The sequence below is a fragment of the Barbus barbus genome, assembly GCF_936440315.1.
Source record: "Barbus barbus genome assembly, chromosome: 14".
NCBI lineage: Eukaryota > Metazoa > Chordata > Actinopteri > Cypriniformes > Cyprinidae > Barbus > Barbus barbus.
This window is the reverse complement of record NC_136742.1, coordinates 19,016,611-19,034,752: the sequence shown is the minus strand read 5'-3', so window position 1 is coordinate 19,034,752 and position 18,142 is coordinate 19,016,611. Positions and strand designations below refer to the sequence as shown.

At 37.2% G+C, this 18,142-nt stretch overlaps 1 protein-coding gene across 1 annotated transcript in view; it reads left to right on the top strand.

Annotated features, from left to right (window-relative positions):
- The first annotated feature begins 3,812 nt into the window (after positions 1-3,812).
- The window catches only part of LOC306880671 (signal-induced proliferation-associated 1-like protein 1), a 99,367-nt gene continuing 85,037 nt past the window's right edge, over positions 3,813-18,142 (top strand). Inside the window, exon 1 of the mRNA XM_079434364.1 lies at positions 3,813-4,107. The gene's annotated coding sequence lies outside the window, so the exon portion shown is untranslated. The remainder of the gene's footprint in view (positions 4,108-18,142) is intronic.

The following is an 18,142-nucleotide window of genomic DNA, read 5'->3' as shown; positions in this document are numbered from 1 at the left end:
GGATCAAGCTGATTTTGAAAGAAAGGGAGAGCTTTAAAAACTGCCCTTAGCTCCCTTCAGTTTTCCTTTCCTAGATAATCCTGTCATGCCATAACCAAATACTTCCGTGCAATTGGCTCTCACCTATCCTCATTTAATCACTGATTTGCTCAGAACAAAAACTTGCCAGGTATTGAGAGAAATAAACCAATACATCCTTAGCAGAGAAACAAGATGTGCTTTAGTATTATTTTTGGGGTGCTTGCGCATGCAGCGGGGGCGTTTGGTGAGGTGGGGGGGGGGGGGGGGGGGGGGTCCAGCTTCAGGACACTTCTGCTAAGCACTGTGTTGTCATCCTCCCACCTCGCCACACTGTGTTTTCACACCAGAGTGAGTCACGCTGGCTCTCTGAGCTCTGGAGGTGCGCGATGTGGAATGCTAAGCACCCTGAGAGAACTTCACAGCATTCAGACTCTTTCTACTCTGCCTTCTCATCTCTCCTTTATACCTGCTTGGAGATGTTGAAAAAGGCTGAGAGAAGCCTGCTTGATCTTTCTTTCCAGATGCAGAACTAAATGTACATTTGGTGTTATCTTGGTTTACCTTACTGTTAGGCAGAAAATCTATCTATCTATCTATCTATCTATCTATCTATCTATCTATCTATCTATCTATCTATCTATCTATCTATCTATCTATCTATCTATCTATCTATCTATCTATCTATCTATCTATATGTCTATCTATCTATCTATCTATCTATCTATCTATCTATCTATCTATCTATCTATCTATCTGTCTGTCTGTCTGTCTGTCTGTCTATCTGTCTGTCTGTCTGTCTGTCTGTCTGTCTGTCTGTCTGTCCTTTTTCAAATCTGCTACTGCATTTTACCTGAGCTTTCAAATATTACATGAAATATCATTTGAAAACCAATTATGTACAAATATAAATTTTCCTTTTTGATTACTCCACAGATGTATTTTTTCAGTGGGTAAAACACTGAATGTGCCTGTGTGTTTCTCGGCCTGGAGTCAGTTGGGAAGCAGCCAGGGAAGTGCCTTAGGATACTGACTCAGGCATTGTGAATCTCAGAGCAGCAGGAGAAACGTTCAGCACGGATATCTCCAATTTAATTCTCCACACCGCACTCTGTGTGCTGTGCACCTATGAAAAGATAATCATGATTTCTTATTGCAACTGCAATAACCAACTTGCATTTGGACTTAATAATGCTTCTCTGAGGGAAATGCTAATAAAGTCTTGGAACACACATAGTAAATATAACTGACAGTCATTAATCTCTTTCTATGGGCATTTGGTAATTACTTTGCTGATTCTATCAATATAATAACACAAATATGAACAATAAACAACACAGGCTAGCTTAATTGTATGCTAAATTATGTTAATCGCTTTAACTAGCGCATCAGCCATTTTGAAGGCCTCACACTCTCTCTGCACTGCACTTCTCATTGGGTCACACAAAGACCCTGTGTGCTCAGCAACAACTTGTCACCTTTCTGCATGTCATTCTGTATTAGTGTATCTGCATCGCTTGAGTGGAGCTAAATGAATGGGACCATTCTTCCTGTTCCCCCAGCATCCCTAAGACATTCCTATGTGAGGTCACACATGCAGTTGTGTGGTCAACATGTAGGGGGCGTCAAGTATTGATCGCTCCAACAGGACAAAGACATTCCTAAATAATTTAGAAGGAATGGTCAGATGGTAGCAACCTGTTCGACATTATGATTTCTGTTTGTGTGCTATGAGGATATCCTTGCAAACTTCTTTCATTTTTTTTCTCTCTGAAATTAAGCTGTGTTAATTCTCAAGAACAGAATGAGTTTTTCACAAAATAGAGTATCATGGAGTCTAGCGCACTCATTTTAAAGAGAGTAACCTCCTCCCATGTGTTCAATGAGGACATCAAATTCAGGATCGTATGTGCTCTTTATTTCTCTTGGAATAAAACATCTGTCCTCAGATATGGACAATCTGTGCTGCAGTGGTACTAGCTTTACTAAAATCTGACGCATAGTGTTTAAATTAAGTAATTTTTGACCAAAATGAAGTCATTTTACAGAGGAACTGCAAGCCAGTTGTCATGGTGACAAACTAAATATTATTTTAAGACTAAAATCTATTTACTTGATGTGATAACTCCGATAACGGTTTTGGAACAGTTATGAGGCATGAGTAAACATGTACTGGTATGAACAAACCCACTTATTCTTTATTATTATTAACGTCTACACTTTATACATTTAAGCATGCACCTTGTATCATTTACATAACACCTAAGGTTGCTATGTCAAGTTACCAGAGCTTTAACTCTTAACAATCGCTAGCATATTGTCATTAAAATTAATATCTAATTATTTGCAACCAAATAGTTTTGACGGTTTCAGTGGAATAGTCATCATAAAAGTAGCTGGATGACATTATAGGCATAAACTGGCAGTTTGTGTAAAACATATGTGAAATGGCTTTATTTTGCGTTTATATTCAGACACAAATTTTTATGGTAAAAACAACTTGCGATGGTCTAGATCAAGGATCCTCAAATCTGGTCCACTCCTGCAGAGTTTAGCTCTAACCCTAATCAAACACACCTGAGCATGCTAATCAGAGTCTTCAAGATCATTAGAAGATCACAGGTTTGAGCAGGGTTGGCAGCAGATTGTCCCTCCAGGGAAAGATTTGAGGAAGCAGAGGTATAGATATAGAACCCTGGTATAGATTTTAAGTTGTGCAAACTTTTTTTTTTATTATTGTCTGAAAATAAACCCATTTCACACTATGTTTTTCACAAACTACTTCCTGTTGTGTTTACATTTATCAAGCACTATTGGTTACAAATAACCAGTGTTGAGAAGGTTACTTTGGAAATGTAATAGGTTACAGATTACAAGTTATCCTATTTAAAATGTAATAAGTAGTGTATCTATTTCTATTACTTTATTAAAGTAATGCAACTGATTACTTGATTACTTTTTTCCATCATTTAGACCAGACAGGGTTAACCTTATTACAACCTTCATTACTGTCAGGCTTTCAAAATCCTTCATCACTTAAATTAAAATTATATTGATTTAATTTCAAAGCACAGCCACCACAAAATCAGACTGATTTTGAGATCATTCGGAAGTTAAATACATATTTAAAATCATAGTTTAATAGTTATGATACTGTTTTTGAAATCAAATCTTTGCATAGCTACGACAAGAAACACTGGCATCTAACAATGACTTTATAAAAAATAAAGCATATATACATAAACCCAAATAGGTTCTAAACTCCTGAAACACTGGTGTCTCATATTTTAAAGCAGTCAATGCAATTTGGGAAAGAAAGCAACTAAATCTGTATGTGTAACCCCTTTGTAATCTTTAACATTTTCATAAGTAACTGTAATTTAATTACACTTTTTTTTCTATGTAACAGATTACAGTAACATTTATTTTGTAATTAAATTACGCAATTCTGTTACTTCCCAACACTGCAAATAGCAAAGATCATTTTAAAATGCTCATAGTACAACAGGTTAAACTGGTTTCAAGTGAGGTAAAACACTAACTGCACTTAGTAATAAAACTGTTAATCATTATGCTTTGTATAAAACATGTCACCAATGCTACTAACACAATACACAGATTTAGTAAAGCACATGTTGGACAGGTCAACCCAGCTACTCTTGTCAAAGACAACAGAGTACCAGTCGCGTGATAACCGTGCTGTTGCTACGGCAACCCTGTCCTTAGGGGGCCCATTCCTACAGATAAAGCCTCAAATCACGCTCCCCTCTGCGCTCAGCTATCGCGAGATTCCTGAAAGCGAAGCGGAGCAGCGGTTCATCAGCAGCTGCAGCGCGAGGCGGAGCAGCAACTTTTGTATGAACTTCGAAGTTGAATAATTGTGAACGAGACGCTGGGGCCAGCGGTAGTGCTGCTGGAGTAGATACACCAATACACTGAAAAATCTCCCGCGACACACGGGAAAACAGCAGGAATAACGGCCGCACGCAGACTGCATTCCGCTTACGAGGCGGAGAGACGCTTGTGTCGGACTTTTATCGCAAGATTTTGTGGGAGAAGAGACCGCACGAGAGGTGGAGAGGGAAGAAGGTGAGTTCGTAAGATGTCTGTGATTTAACTGTTCATGCCAACTCCGAACCGTGCTTGTATCTGTAAAGGGGTCCACGGATGTGCTTTTTCGAAGAAAGCACACGCTAAAATGCTCGTTTGATCTCTCCAGCGAGTTGCGAGGGTTAACGAATGATCTCGGCTCACCTGATTATCAGAAGAAAACACGATAGCAGGCAGAATGTAAATATAAACCGTGGTCCTATGTGTCGTGATTATTCGGTCTCAGCCTGATAAACAAGACAACGCAAGGTGAAAATGGTATGATTAACGTTATAGTTGAAGAGTTTTGCTCTTAACTCCAGAACACAGAAACACCGTCGATTTCAGCTGACAGCCGAGCAACTTCATCACATGGATTGTGCATGTCACAACTTCATTATTGCATCAGTCCAGAAGAGAATTTAATAATATGTATGGCAACTTATGAAAAGACATAAATCTGACTCGTGTGTTTTGCATTATTAAGCCAGAAGTTGCTTGGTAAAGGTTAACTGGTTAATAATTCAGAAATGCTTAAATTCTTGTCTTTTCAGTTCTTTTTAAAAAAGTGAAATTTTGAAGTGTGATTTACAGGCCTGGAAAAGTCATGGAAATAATGTTATGATTTTTTTTCTAGCCATGCCAATATGGATTTCTTTATGTAGTTGATGCTTTTTGAGTGCAATCTTTATAGAATTCATTAAAGAAATTCTTATTAATCACATATGATCTGAGAAGTTATGCACACTAATTGATCAAAAAGTGTATATCTATCTATCTATCTATCTATCTATCTATCTATCTATCTATCTATCTATCTATCTATCTATCTATCTATCTATCTATCTATCTATCTATCTATCAGATTTGAGAACAATGGCTGTGTTTAAAAAAACTTGCGAGCTGCCTACCAAGCAGCATTTTTGGCCATCACAGACTCATCCCGGACGCTAATATCTATGGAATCTGCTGCTTTAGCTGAGAGTCAGATCAGGTGTCCAACTGGAGGAGTCATTGGGCTGTAGATCGCATTGCATTTATTATGCATAACATTTTGTCACGTCGAAATTTTGAGGTCTGTGTTGTAGGTTGACTAATGGCCCTTCACTCAGTTTTCTCCCAGTAAGGGCTTTGCTGATTTGTCATTTGCATGTCTTTTCTTCGTTGTGTGGGTGGTGTGTGCTCACTGTGTATTGGCCAGGCTCTAAATGCAGTTCGTGTGGGGGTGGGTTTGAAGAGCAGGTCCCTAATTGAAGTGATTTCTGTCATTCCCTTTTTTAACTTTAGATGTATGGAAGATGCAGACCATCACAAGACCTTAAAAATGACCAAGGTGGAACTTTGCGTGGCATCATCATGTCCTTGAGATGCTGATGTTGCAGTGTCTTTTGACAGGACTGACACTTTTTGTTTAGTCTTGGTGTGGTTGACTAAAAGTAGACAATCTGACCACTTTTTTTTTTTTTTTTTTTTCAGTTGACCACCTTCAGACTTTCACTTTATTGTTGTTAAATCCACCTGTGGAACAGCATGCATCCCATTCTCAGTTTGTTATATAGACATCGCCAGCTACATGTCTTTTTTAGACGTAAACAATGTTGTATTAATAACTTGATTTTGCTAAAGTCAGTATCAAGTAGATATTATTCCTTCTGTGCAAAACATACTTAGATTTTATGTTTTCTTTCCCCAGCCTCTATCTAAGAATGCCAAGGATGCAGTTATCTGCAGGCAGTGTTGCATTTCCAATATTAAATAGCGTATTGAAAGGGAGTGTGTAGGTGGACACGCACATGTTGTGAAACATGTAGAAAAGGAAATGTGCGAGGGGAAAAAGACGCCTGGGTGGATGATTGGCAGCAGAGGGATTATCAAGAGTTTTTCACATGTAGAGTGGCTCCAGATTCTATAGATACTGCTGGATTAAGGTTGGTCAAATAAATTTTAATCATTGCCTCAGGCTTAACAAATTATGTGCGAGGTTGAGCACTTAACAGGCTCTCCTGTTGTTCTTCTATATATGCTGTTGCTATGGAAGTTTGGTTTATGTAAAATCATGTCAGTTGTTTGGTTATGCAAGTATATTTTTCAAGATTTGGCAACAGACATCATCCAAATCTAATTCTGTAACCGGTCTGCATCAGATGAGATCCAATCATCAGACAGTATCTAATGGTCCTTTTTTTTTTTAATGTTTGAGACTTGATTTGCACTGGAATATATGATGCAGTGCCTCATCTTTGGGTTTGTCCAGTTCTACTTATGTTCTCTGAAGCAATTTTACATCACACATATCCAAATCCACATTGCTTTTGGATTTGGGCAGCTTTTTAAAGGGTTAGTTACCCCAAAGATGAAAATTCTGTAATCATTTTCTCAACCTCATATTGCATGTTGTTCCAAACCCATAAGACTTTCTTGAATTTTCGGAACACACACAAACAAGATAAACATTCTTTCATAATTTTATGCCATCCATTGAAAATCTAAACAAAATTTGCATGTTTGCTTTTTGTGATGAACCGATTAAATTTAGGCTTTTATTCACATAAACATTGATTATTGCACATGCACACTGCTTGATTCATAGGGATTATTTTATAATGAATTTCTGTACTTTTTGATGGGTGAAAGTTTTGGTTTGCATGGATTTTCAATAGATGGACAAAAGTGATTGGAGTATTACAAAAACATTTATTTGTCTTCTGAAGATGAACAAAGATTTTATGGGTTTAGAGTGAGTAAATTAAGAGAGAATTTTCTCTTTTGGCTGAAAACTCCTGTCAAGAGAGTCAGTGCAAATGAAATCCAAATAAGTGCCCACAGGTGACTATGACATAAGCTTTGTCACAAACAGGAAAAGGAAAGGACCTTTTCCCACCCAAATTGCTATATTTAGTTCATGAAGTTGCATACTCTTAGAAAGGTAAATTAGTATTTTCTTTTACATCAGCCACTGGTGGTTTCAACTAGTATTAATTTCCAGCATATTGTTCTGCCACCTCATTTAATCTCCCATCTTCCTGGAAGCAGCAACTGTTGATGCTGATCTGATGAATGGCAAAGAAACAGTTGAAGGTTCAGAATGTATCTGCATTATCGCTGATATTCCCACCAACTGTCTCGCCATCTGCCTAACGGCGCTTGTTGTGTTCCGTGCAGGAGAGCAGAGATTTTCAGCCTCTTGCACTAGAGAGGATGGGTGTTAACATGGCACCCAAATGCTGAAATTAGTATTGAAGGCGCCCATCTTACTTTTGGACTCGATAATTACAGTCCTGTCTCCTCTACCACTTTGGGCTCCATCTTAATGCAGGCTGTAGCCTCAGATTTATGCAGCCATGAGTCATGTAGGCAGTCTGTTGAAAACTGAAGGTGAGAAATGAGCGCTGAGGAATTTGAGATGCAGGATTCTTACTATGTTTTTGATTCATGCAGTTTATTCGAGACTCTCAGTATTGAGCCTTTCTGAAGTAGTGTCGTTTTTTTCCTATCAAAAAGTAAACCTAATGCCAGGATTCAAGTCAGGATTGCTTGGAATGCTTTATCAGTGGTGATTCACCTTCCTATGAGATGGAAGATTTTTAGGGACTGACACAATATCTCAAGCAAACATCTTAAGGAGAGTCACTTATCCACTTTCATGATGAAATAACGCCGTTTAATAAATGCAAGCTTGTCAATGTCATATTCTTCAAGCCTTTCAAGATTCCTTCTGATCTATTTTAAACCTAATCTCATTTTGAACACTGTGGTTTCCTAGTAACAGCTTTGCGGTTAGGTTTATTGGTCAGTTAGTTCAACTGTTCTTCTTTAGAATCTGTTGTAATAGAGTGGAATGTATCAGGCAGGTCTTCCTATGTATTACATTTGTTTCTGTGCGGCCTACATCCACGCTGTGGTAGTGGTTACAGTGTTTTACAAAACATTCCATGAACAAGTCACCATGTTCTCTAATGACATAATCACCGGCTTCAGACTAACTGCTAACAGACTAGTATTCTGGTTGCAAATGGATAGATTATAAGCACTGACATTCAATGATGAGGATTAGGGTTGTGACGGTGAGGAAATTTTCCCACCGGTTAATCGACGTGTGACGACACTGGTAATACCGGTATTACCGTGGTGGGGGGGGTCGTTTGAGTTTTCCCTCTTTTCCTTGTTTTCCTTCGTTTTTAAATGGCTTGTAAAAGCTCAGTGCGCATTTTGACTTTTAAATTAGCGTCAATTCGGCATCAGTTGCTTGAATTCAATTAAAGGAACAACAAAATACAACGTAGAACATATAACTTTTATTAACAAAACGAATAAAAATACACCATGTTATATGCCTAATATAAAATAACAAATTTTAAATGGGTAGCCTATACAAAACTGAAAATCAGTAAAGACTGAGGAGCAAGTAATTATAAAATGTAACGTTTATTAACAAAATGATAAAGAAAGTTTGGGGGCTCGGACTGCATACACCTTTATGTAAAATAATGGGGAAAAATTACACAATTTAAATAAAATCAAAATCAGCAAATACTGGGGAAACCAAATAAATGAGAAACGAATGTTAAAAAAAACCCTTCCAATATTACCTTAAATAAATGGCAGGTCAACAGGCTTTTCAAAATCCAAAATATTTTTAAAATGGGCACTTTTACATTTAGTTTTGAAACTCTTCTGCCATCGTCTTGTCTCTCACCTCATTCTTCTTGTCAGTCTGAAATCTGATATCCGTTCGTTCGATATGCTGCATCAAGCAGCCACATTCAGTTTTAATTGTAGTGTCTGTTCTCTAACTGAACTAGGCTAAAGGATTTTTATTACTATAAAAAAAAAAAACGGTGACCATAACACTGGTATCACCGCCAACAGTCTTATCGCAGCAAGCCTAATGACGATGTGATGGCTGTGTAGTTGAAATTGGTCAAATAAATTGGTAGATAGTTTAATTATTTCATCATGTTAACTTATGCAACCTGCATACAATCTGTGTCATTTCAGCCTGTTTAAAATAAACACAGGGTGAGGCAGCTTTAAAAAACGATTAAGAGCCTAATTATGTTCAGAAGGGTACCCACTTGTTATTTAATACCTGTGTCATGTCACCTGTAGCATTTTTTTTCCCCCCCTGTTGGCAATCAGATGCCCTACTCTGCATCTGATTGGCTTACTTTAATGTTCTTTCCCTCATCCAACCAATCTCACTCCTGAAGCCTAACTTTTAGACGCTGCAGGCGACTGTCCATATTTCGGACGGAATGCATTTGTATCTGCTGTAAATTATGGTGTTCCAGTTTAAATGGTGATTACCACGTGAGGCTGCTGTTTTTATATATATATTTATTTATTTATTTTTTTTGCGTGAGGCTGCTGTTACGGTAGCTATGAAGATTGTAAGTTTCGTTATCGCTACATTAGTTCGCTACCCTTTGCAAAGAACTCCCCCGTAGTTCGCACCCTGCTCAAACGTCTTTTAATCATATAAAGGGGTTTATCCTTGAATGGTGCCCTGCAAAAAATGCTTTTTTCATTTTTTTTTTTGTCTTGTTTCTAGTCCAAATATATCCAAAAATTCTTAAATCAAGAAGTATTTTCTAGACAAGTAAAAATAGTCTTGTTTTCAGAAGAAAAAAAATGTCCAAATTGAGTTTTTCCTTAAAACAAGCAAAATAATCTGCAAATGGGGTAAGCAAAATAATCTTATTTCAAACCGAAAACAAGATTATGACTTTTGACTTATATTTTTCTGAACAAAAAAAAAAAAGATTTGATTTAAGAATTATTAGATATTTGGACTAGAAACAAGACAAAAATTGTAAAAAGCATTTTTTGCATTGTGTAACATTTTCTCCCTATAAAGCTGTTTGATTTGCCATTGTGTGTGAAATGTGCTATGTGTATAAACTTGCCTTGGTTTGTCACCTTTTTCACTCCTGACGAGTTTGCACCCCTGGTTAATGGTTAGGTGAAGTAACATGTTAGCTTGCAGTGTATGTTATCTGTTTGACCTCACCTTGCAGCAGTATTTTCACAGCTTCATCGAGTATATAAAAGTTCTGTTGAGTTTTAATTTGATTTGGATTATTAAGATTTATTTAAGACCTTCACACACCATTAATGTAAGCTTATTTTATTTGGTGTTAATCAGCTTATAATGATCTCCAGCCTATTGTGATATTGTTACTGTTTAATCCACTTTTAGTGTTAGTGTTTGTGAATGATAAATCTGTAATGGATTTGCACCAGGGCTAAGTGGTTTTGTGGTTAAAGATGTAGCTGTGCTAATAGACTTATAAACTTTGTGTTGGCAGCAGTCTATTATCAGTGCTTTTTCTTGATCTGTGTGTGGACATTGCTCTTTATCTTTGATATGCTGATATCAGCAGAACTTCTGGCTGACCCGGTGAGTTCTTACTGGCTCTCTTGAAGTGAATGCATTGCCAGGAAACCGAATATCTCCATGTGAAATCAATTCAATGTCATATGTAACACTGCTTTCGTGGCAGTCGGGTAGTAACGTGGTGTTCTTTAGCAAAAACTGTCACAGGGTCAGAGAGCCTTTGTTTGAATCGGAATATGCCAGACCTTTCTAATTCTATCCAAACTGAAGAAAGTACTCCGAATCTCTAAACATTAAAAGGTTCTGACAAGCACTACTGTGTATGCCCAAGTTCAATTTTGTGGATGATGCATTGCATTGATTGACTGATTTAGACTGAAAGCCTGAATTTGAGACCGATTCATTAAAAAGAACTGGCTCGATGAGTCATTTGTTGGTGTTTCATACATCATACGTTTGTTGATGCTGAATAGCTGTGCAGGACACACTGGAATGCGCTGTAGAGATGCACTCTGATAAAGTGCATATCGATTAAAATCAAATTTTCTCATTTGTTGTTGATGGCAATTAGATTTTCTCTTTTTATTTTTGTTGCCGTTGCAACTATTTTAAACTCTGTAACCCTTCCAGCAGGAAGTCTGCTATGCTGTTTTGAAAAGGTGTGAGCAGAGGGTCATGGGCGAGGCTGGCCATGTGGAATGAGTGAGAGGGATCTGGACTCAATGGAGGTGAGGTCATTCCTTTGAGCTGTAGCGAAGGCCAGCAAACACAAGAACAATCAAATGTGCATACCCCAGTACCCTCTGCATCCCTTGTCACACTTTCGTGTGCGTGTGAATTTAGGTTTTCTGTGACTCAAAGCAAACATTGTCACCAGGAAGTGAAGGTTAATGATTATTTGGGTAAAGGGGAATGAAAGGCTGTGCATCTTTGTTGTCAGACACACGTTAGTTCAAACTGGGGCGTGCTATTTACAGATGTTCCTATATTGCTGAGAGCGAGATTGTGGGTTTTATGTTGTTAACTCGGCTAGTCTAATTTTGAGCATTTTACTGTATACTTTGGGTATCTTGGTATCTCTGATCTGACTGTTGCTATAATACAAATAAATGGGGATATTTTTGGTACAAGTCACATCACATTGTTCATTTACTTGTACTACCCTCATTGTAACAATACAAAGCTGGTTTAACATCTGTGAATGTATCCTTTATTAACACACACTTTCTGTACATAATGCAGCCATATTCATGAATAATATCATTCCGTGATCATTTCCTGAGGGATTTTATTCCAGGAGCGACTGTTTTTTCCATTGTCATTCAGATGTTTTGAAAAGAGTGATTCACTCTGATGACAAGCTGCATTTGGTGCACACTCATTCAAAACAAGTGGGCTGTTTTCATTCAGGTCCAGTGAATGATTTGAACCTGCTTTGATCAGAGCGCTGCAGATTTGAGAACAATAGATAGTTAGTTATGCAGTGGAATAGCAGATTATAGTGGTTTGTTCCAAACTTTTTAATATTTTATTATTATATTATTGATTTAAAATATATTAGGTTATTTTTTTTTTATTCAATTATTAGTTTGAATATTGAAGTGAATATTAGACTTAGCGATTGACCAAATTTAATTAGTTTACTTCCCTTGGGTGATTGTAAGTGTGTTTACTCTCTGTGGAATACATTTACTCTGTGGCTTTGTTGCTTCTTTGCCTCAGAGTTGTGAACAGATGTGTTTGTGTGTCTGGCTATGTGGTTACTGTAATTCAGAAACCACAGACAGCAGTAAAGGGGATCTCACAGGCAACTCGTTGTCTGTTGTAATGGTAATGCCTATAGGGAAGTTTTGTTAGGGCATTTTCTCAGAAAATGAGAAACGTTTAAAAACCCAGGAGTGCCTAGAATCCTAAAACTGTTAGGTAAAATGGCACCTGTTTGGATTTTTTATTTTTTTTATTTTATTTTTTTTGTATATTAAACGTTAATATCAAATCAGTAATAAAAATAAGTGAAGTGACATACTGCCAAGTATGGTGACCCATACTCGGAATTCGTGCTCTGCATTTAACCCATCCAACATGCATACACACACAGCAGTGAACACACACCCGGAGCAGTGTACCTAAGTGACCAGTGTACCTTGTACCTAAGTGAAACTGATTTAGGAAGTGTACTTTGAAGTACCCTGTACCTTCATAGCAGCACAATTTATGATATGCAGATTAAACTGATTAACCTGATTTGAAAAATCTGTTTTTTTTTTTGTAAAAACAAGAAGCTGTGAGCCTTAATGGAAATAATGTGTGTAGGTTCACTAGCAGGTATAATTTGAGTTATCAAATTAAAAGTACAGGATTGACTCTGTCACTGCAGTGGCTCACTTTTGAGAGAAGCAGATTACCATGGCAACTTGTACTGCACAGCTCAGGTGCTCCTGGGCAGGTTAAGTACAGGTTCAGTTCAGCTGAGCATAAAGTTCCCTGCATTCTTTTGTAATACTCAATATAGGTAATGAACCTTATATAAGATACTTAAAATACTGTAATGCTATCTGTGTTTTCCTTCATATTTAATCTCAGATGTTGAGAATTCAGATGTTCCTCTCTGGATTAAAATTCTTACTCCCTTTGAACTCCTGGCATCATTCCGATCCCATCATTCCCTCACAATGCCAGTCTGTTCATACAAAGTTGAAATCACCATGTCAACTGGCAAGGCTGCAAAAAAAAAAGGTTCACTCAGTTCTTAAAAGCTGGGAAAATTGAAGTGTTACTTGATAAACATTTGGTCATACTTGCACTATTACAAATTATTCTGTTAAATTTACAGTTAAAAAATGGCAGCTGTGGTGGCCAGAAATTCACCCTAAAAACATAGTGACATGTTTCAGATCTTACTGGATGGCATGTTATGCTGTCTGTCAATTTTACAACTTATATTTGCATATTTCATTAAGTGATTATTATGTTAAAGGAATAGTTAACCCAAAAATGAAAATTCTGTCATTAATTACTCACCCTCATATCGTTCCGAACCCGTAATGGTGTGTTCACACCAGAAATACGCATCGTGTCACTCGCTCTAGATTACTTGCGGGATGTTTTTTGTCACTCGCGCGAATAAAAACATTCGCCATGGTGGAGATAACTACGATCGCTGTTTTGTACCTATTGTGAAAGTCCCAAATATGATGGAAAGCCAAACGCCGACGTGTCTGGGTTCACAGCACCATCCAGAGGAGGATGAGTAACGTTAGGATCCTGCATTGTGTGTTACATTTATTACTGTATATACACTGATGTAATTATTTATTTTTTTTAATGAAAGCAGCATCTCTGTAGCCATAATAAAATACAACTACCACTACAACTGATTTTAATTGTTTTATATGCTATAACAGGCTACAATAAAGCTCTCTTCCATTTTCTGATTCAATCAGATGTGTCAATAAGCTCTTCACTGATTGGCTTGTGCTAGAATGAGTCATGCAAATTTTCTGCTCGCGGAAGATGCGATTGAGGCGAATATCGCGTGTTCACGTTATGAATCCCAACTGCCGCAAAATAACATAGCGCTTTATTTTATTTCAGAAAGTTTTTTTTCCTGCTCATTTTGTTGAACATTTGACTATTATATTCATGTGCAAGTTCAGGGTTTTGGTAAAACATACTTTAAATATACACTGTGTACGTGTATGCTCCTCAAATAAAAGTTTTGAAAGATGTGATGCATTGTTTTTAATATGACTCATCATATACAGCCCCTTTTTAAGGGTATAATCAACTATTTTCCATTGTCTAGTCTTTAATAAGCAAACAAAAATCACAATAAATTGTAATATCGAATCGGCAGTAGTAACTGCTAAGATTTTTTTTTTTTTTTTTAATTGTGACAGTCTGTATATTAAGTGTATCATTCAACTTTTTCCCATGGTTTAGAGTTAAAAACAAATCGCAACACACAACAATATCAAATCACAATACATGTAGAATCGAAATTCTTTAAAAAATCGCAATACGTATTGTATCGGCACCCAAGTATCGTGATGGTATCGAATCGTGAGATAGGTGTATCGTCCCATCCCTAGTGTTGAACCGTGAACAGGTCTGTGGGAATAACATCTGGTGACAAATGTTTAAAATTCTGTTTCTCGTTCACTGGCTTGATGCCCAATTTCACAACACCTGCCTGACTTTCTCAGGTGGGTGAAAACCGTGAGGCAGCATCCTCTGTTTGTCTTGTTGCCTTAGAAACAAGGATGCAGTGGCGGTAACGGCCTTGCTGTGTAATGATGGTAATTAGCAGTCATTTTGTCCTGTGTGCCTGCAACATTCCTCTGATCTCAATAGACAGTGCTAGAGGAGAAAATGTCTGTTACTGAGCCTTCTGTAGGATTTGTTGGCAACTTGGAGGAACGCGAGCTTTGTTCCTCGTGTGATGCGTCACTAACAATGCCAGTGAGTATTTCTCTAATCAAAGCAATTATTGGAGACTTTACGTCACGCAACAGAAGTGCATATAGAGATTTCAAGTAGAGGAAATGCATGCTTGACCATGACTTGGTTATTTTTAACTCTGAGCGGTGATTCAGATCTCATTTTCGCTCTCCCTTGCTGACTGAAAGAGTATAGGAAATGCATTAGTGGGAAATGAAGCAGTGCCCAAGTCTTCTCACCTAGACACACACATTCAGAGACGTTTAAGTGCAGCTACACTGCTGCTCTCTGAACTTCACTCACATCGACCTGGGCTTGAAAACACAGTATTAAAAGACCATATGTGGTGCTTTGGCCCTAATGATAGATTGACATCTGAGAGCTGGAGTTATGTAACGGTCTTTATAAAACAGATGGATGGTGGTTTAATCAATACAGTCTTGCTAAAGTATATGATTTTGAAACAGATGTGATGTTCATATAGTTACTGTAAAACACTGCACATCAGTTACTCATTTATTAGGGCCCAAGCCAGTAAGGCGCAGGGCCCTATTGTTCTTCTAAGGATTATTAGGGCCCAAGCCAGTAAGGCGCAGGGCCCTATTGTTCTTCTAAGGATTATTATTTTTTTTTTTTTTTTTTTTTTTTTTTTTTTTTTTTTTATTTCAATCATCCGGGCACTTTTGGGGGCCTTAACGTGCCCGAAAACTCTCGAAAATTGGCACGCACATTGGAACCTGCGGCCATTAGGACGCCGCTGAGGCTGGGACCCGGGCGTGGCACAGGGGCTCTACGGCGCCCCCTGGAAAATTGTCAGAAAACTTGATGTATAGCTCACACATACTTGCACGTATTCATATGAAACTCGGTACACATATAGAACTCATTGAGCTGAACAACTTTCACGCAGCATGTCTTAGGCTCCGCCCAACAGGAAGTCGGCTATTCAGGGCTGTTTAAAAAGCGCATGCTCTGGAATTTGATATACTCCTCTGAGGATTTCCATACGATTGCCACCAAACTCGGTGAACATGATCTCAGGACATTGGGGACGCTAAATTGCGAAGATATTTTTGATATGTCGAACGGTTTGCCCGTGGCGAGGCGATGAAGTTATGGCGAAAAATGAGACCCAGGAAATGCCTAATAACGTCCACATACATTGTATGATGTAGATCAAACTTCAGTGATTTGTTCGTTGTATGATGCCGATCGGATAGATGTGACTATTATGACTGAAAGTTATAGCGCCACCAACTGGCTGCAGGAAGTGTGTCGTTTTCAAAATGCTTTGAATTCAGCATCTTATTTTTACTCGATTTGCTTCAAACTTCACCAGAATAATGTCAAAACACGGCCGATGTAAAACTGTGAAGGGAAGATTGATATCTAAAATTATGTTGCCATGGCAACGTGTCAAAGTTGAAAATTCGTTTCTGGTGATTTTGAGGCAGATAACATGTTTAGAATGTCATGAAACTCAACACACATATCAGTATTAATGATAGTTAGACACTGGAAAAAGCTCATATACGGGCGTGGAAGAGGCACTCTATAGCGCCACCTTTTGTCAAAAATGAGGGGGTTAGTTTTAGCTACAGACCCCAAACTCGGTACATAAATTGTTCTAATTAATCCGGACAACTTTCTAATTTACAGTCATTAGCTACGACCAACAGGAAGTCGGCTATATTTATTTTAATGTGGGTTTTTTTTAAAAACGGGCTGTAAACAAATTAATACTCCTCCAAGCAGAAACACGGAAATCACACCAAACATTTTTTATCATGATGCCAAAATACTGAAGATGCTAAATTGCGGACGGATTTAGGATATCTTGAACGATGATTTAATGGCAATTTATTAAAGTTACAGTAAAAAAGATCATTTCTTTTTTTTTTTTATCTTTTAAGAGCAGCTTCCAAACACTTCATAAAAAATTACATACACAGAACAATACAGTCTGAGGATATGTGATTAATTTTATGAATTTACAATACACTATGCAGAGGAGAAAATTTGAAAACTATCAGAGAGTTAGACTTAGACTGCTTCTGAGTGAGAGATCCCTGTCAGCCTGCAGCTGAGTGAGGGGTGGGGGTGGGGTGGGGTGTGAGTGACTGTGTGAGTGACTGTGTGGATTGAGCCAGTGGGTGAGAGAGAGAAAGAGAGAGAGAGGGTCTGTTTTTTTAAATCTTTAAAAAATGCTTATAAATCATTAAAGATTTTGATAACACTTTATAATAAGGTCTCAATTCTTAACATTAGGAAATGCATTAATTAACGTGAACTAACAATGAAAAATATATTTTTACAGCATGTTAATTCTTCCATGATAGTATGAACTAACAAAGAACAATTTTTTTAAAGCATTTATTAATCTTTTTAATGTTAGAAAATTAGTCATGTTCAAAAGATAAACTTTAAAATGTAATAATATATAAACACATTTTGGAATTAATATTGATCAACATTAAATGGTATATAATTATTAATGATTATATATATATATATATATATATATATATATATATATATATATATATAATGATAGCTACAGACACCAAACTCGGTACATAAATTGTTCTTATTAATCCGGACAACTTTCTAATTTACAGTCATTAGCTACGACCAACAGGAAATCGGCTATTTTTTTTTTTTATGTGTTTTTTTTTTTTTTAAACGGGCTGTAAACAAATTCATACTCCTTCAAGCAGAAACCAAAAATTCACACCAAACATTTTTTCACATGCTTCCAAGATACTGAAGATGCTACATTGCGGACTGATTTAGGATATCTTGAACGGTGATTTAATGGCAATTTATTAAAGTTACAGTAAAAAAGAACACTTTTTTTTTTTATCTTTAAAGAGCAGCTTCCAAACACTTCATAAAAAATTACATACACAGAACAAGACAGTCTGAGATATGTGATTAATTTCATGAATTTACAATACACTATGGAGAGCAGAAAATTAAAACTATCAGAGTTCTCCTGTCTCTGTGCTTCTAATGTGTGCGGTGGGTGACTGGGTGGGTGACTGACTGTGTGAGTTCAGTGAGTGTGGAGGGGGAGAGAGAGAGAGAGAGAGAGAGAGGGTCTGTTTAAACTTCTCAATAAAATCCTTAAAAAATGCTTATAAAGCATTAAAGGTTTTGATAACACTTTATAATTAAGTCTCTTTTGTTAACAGTAGGGAATGCATTAATTAACATGAACTAACAATGAAAAATATATTTTTTACAGCATGTTAATTC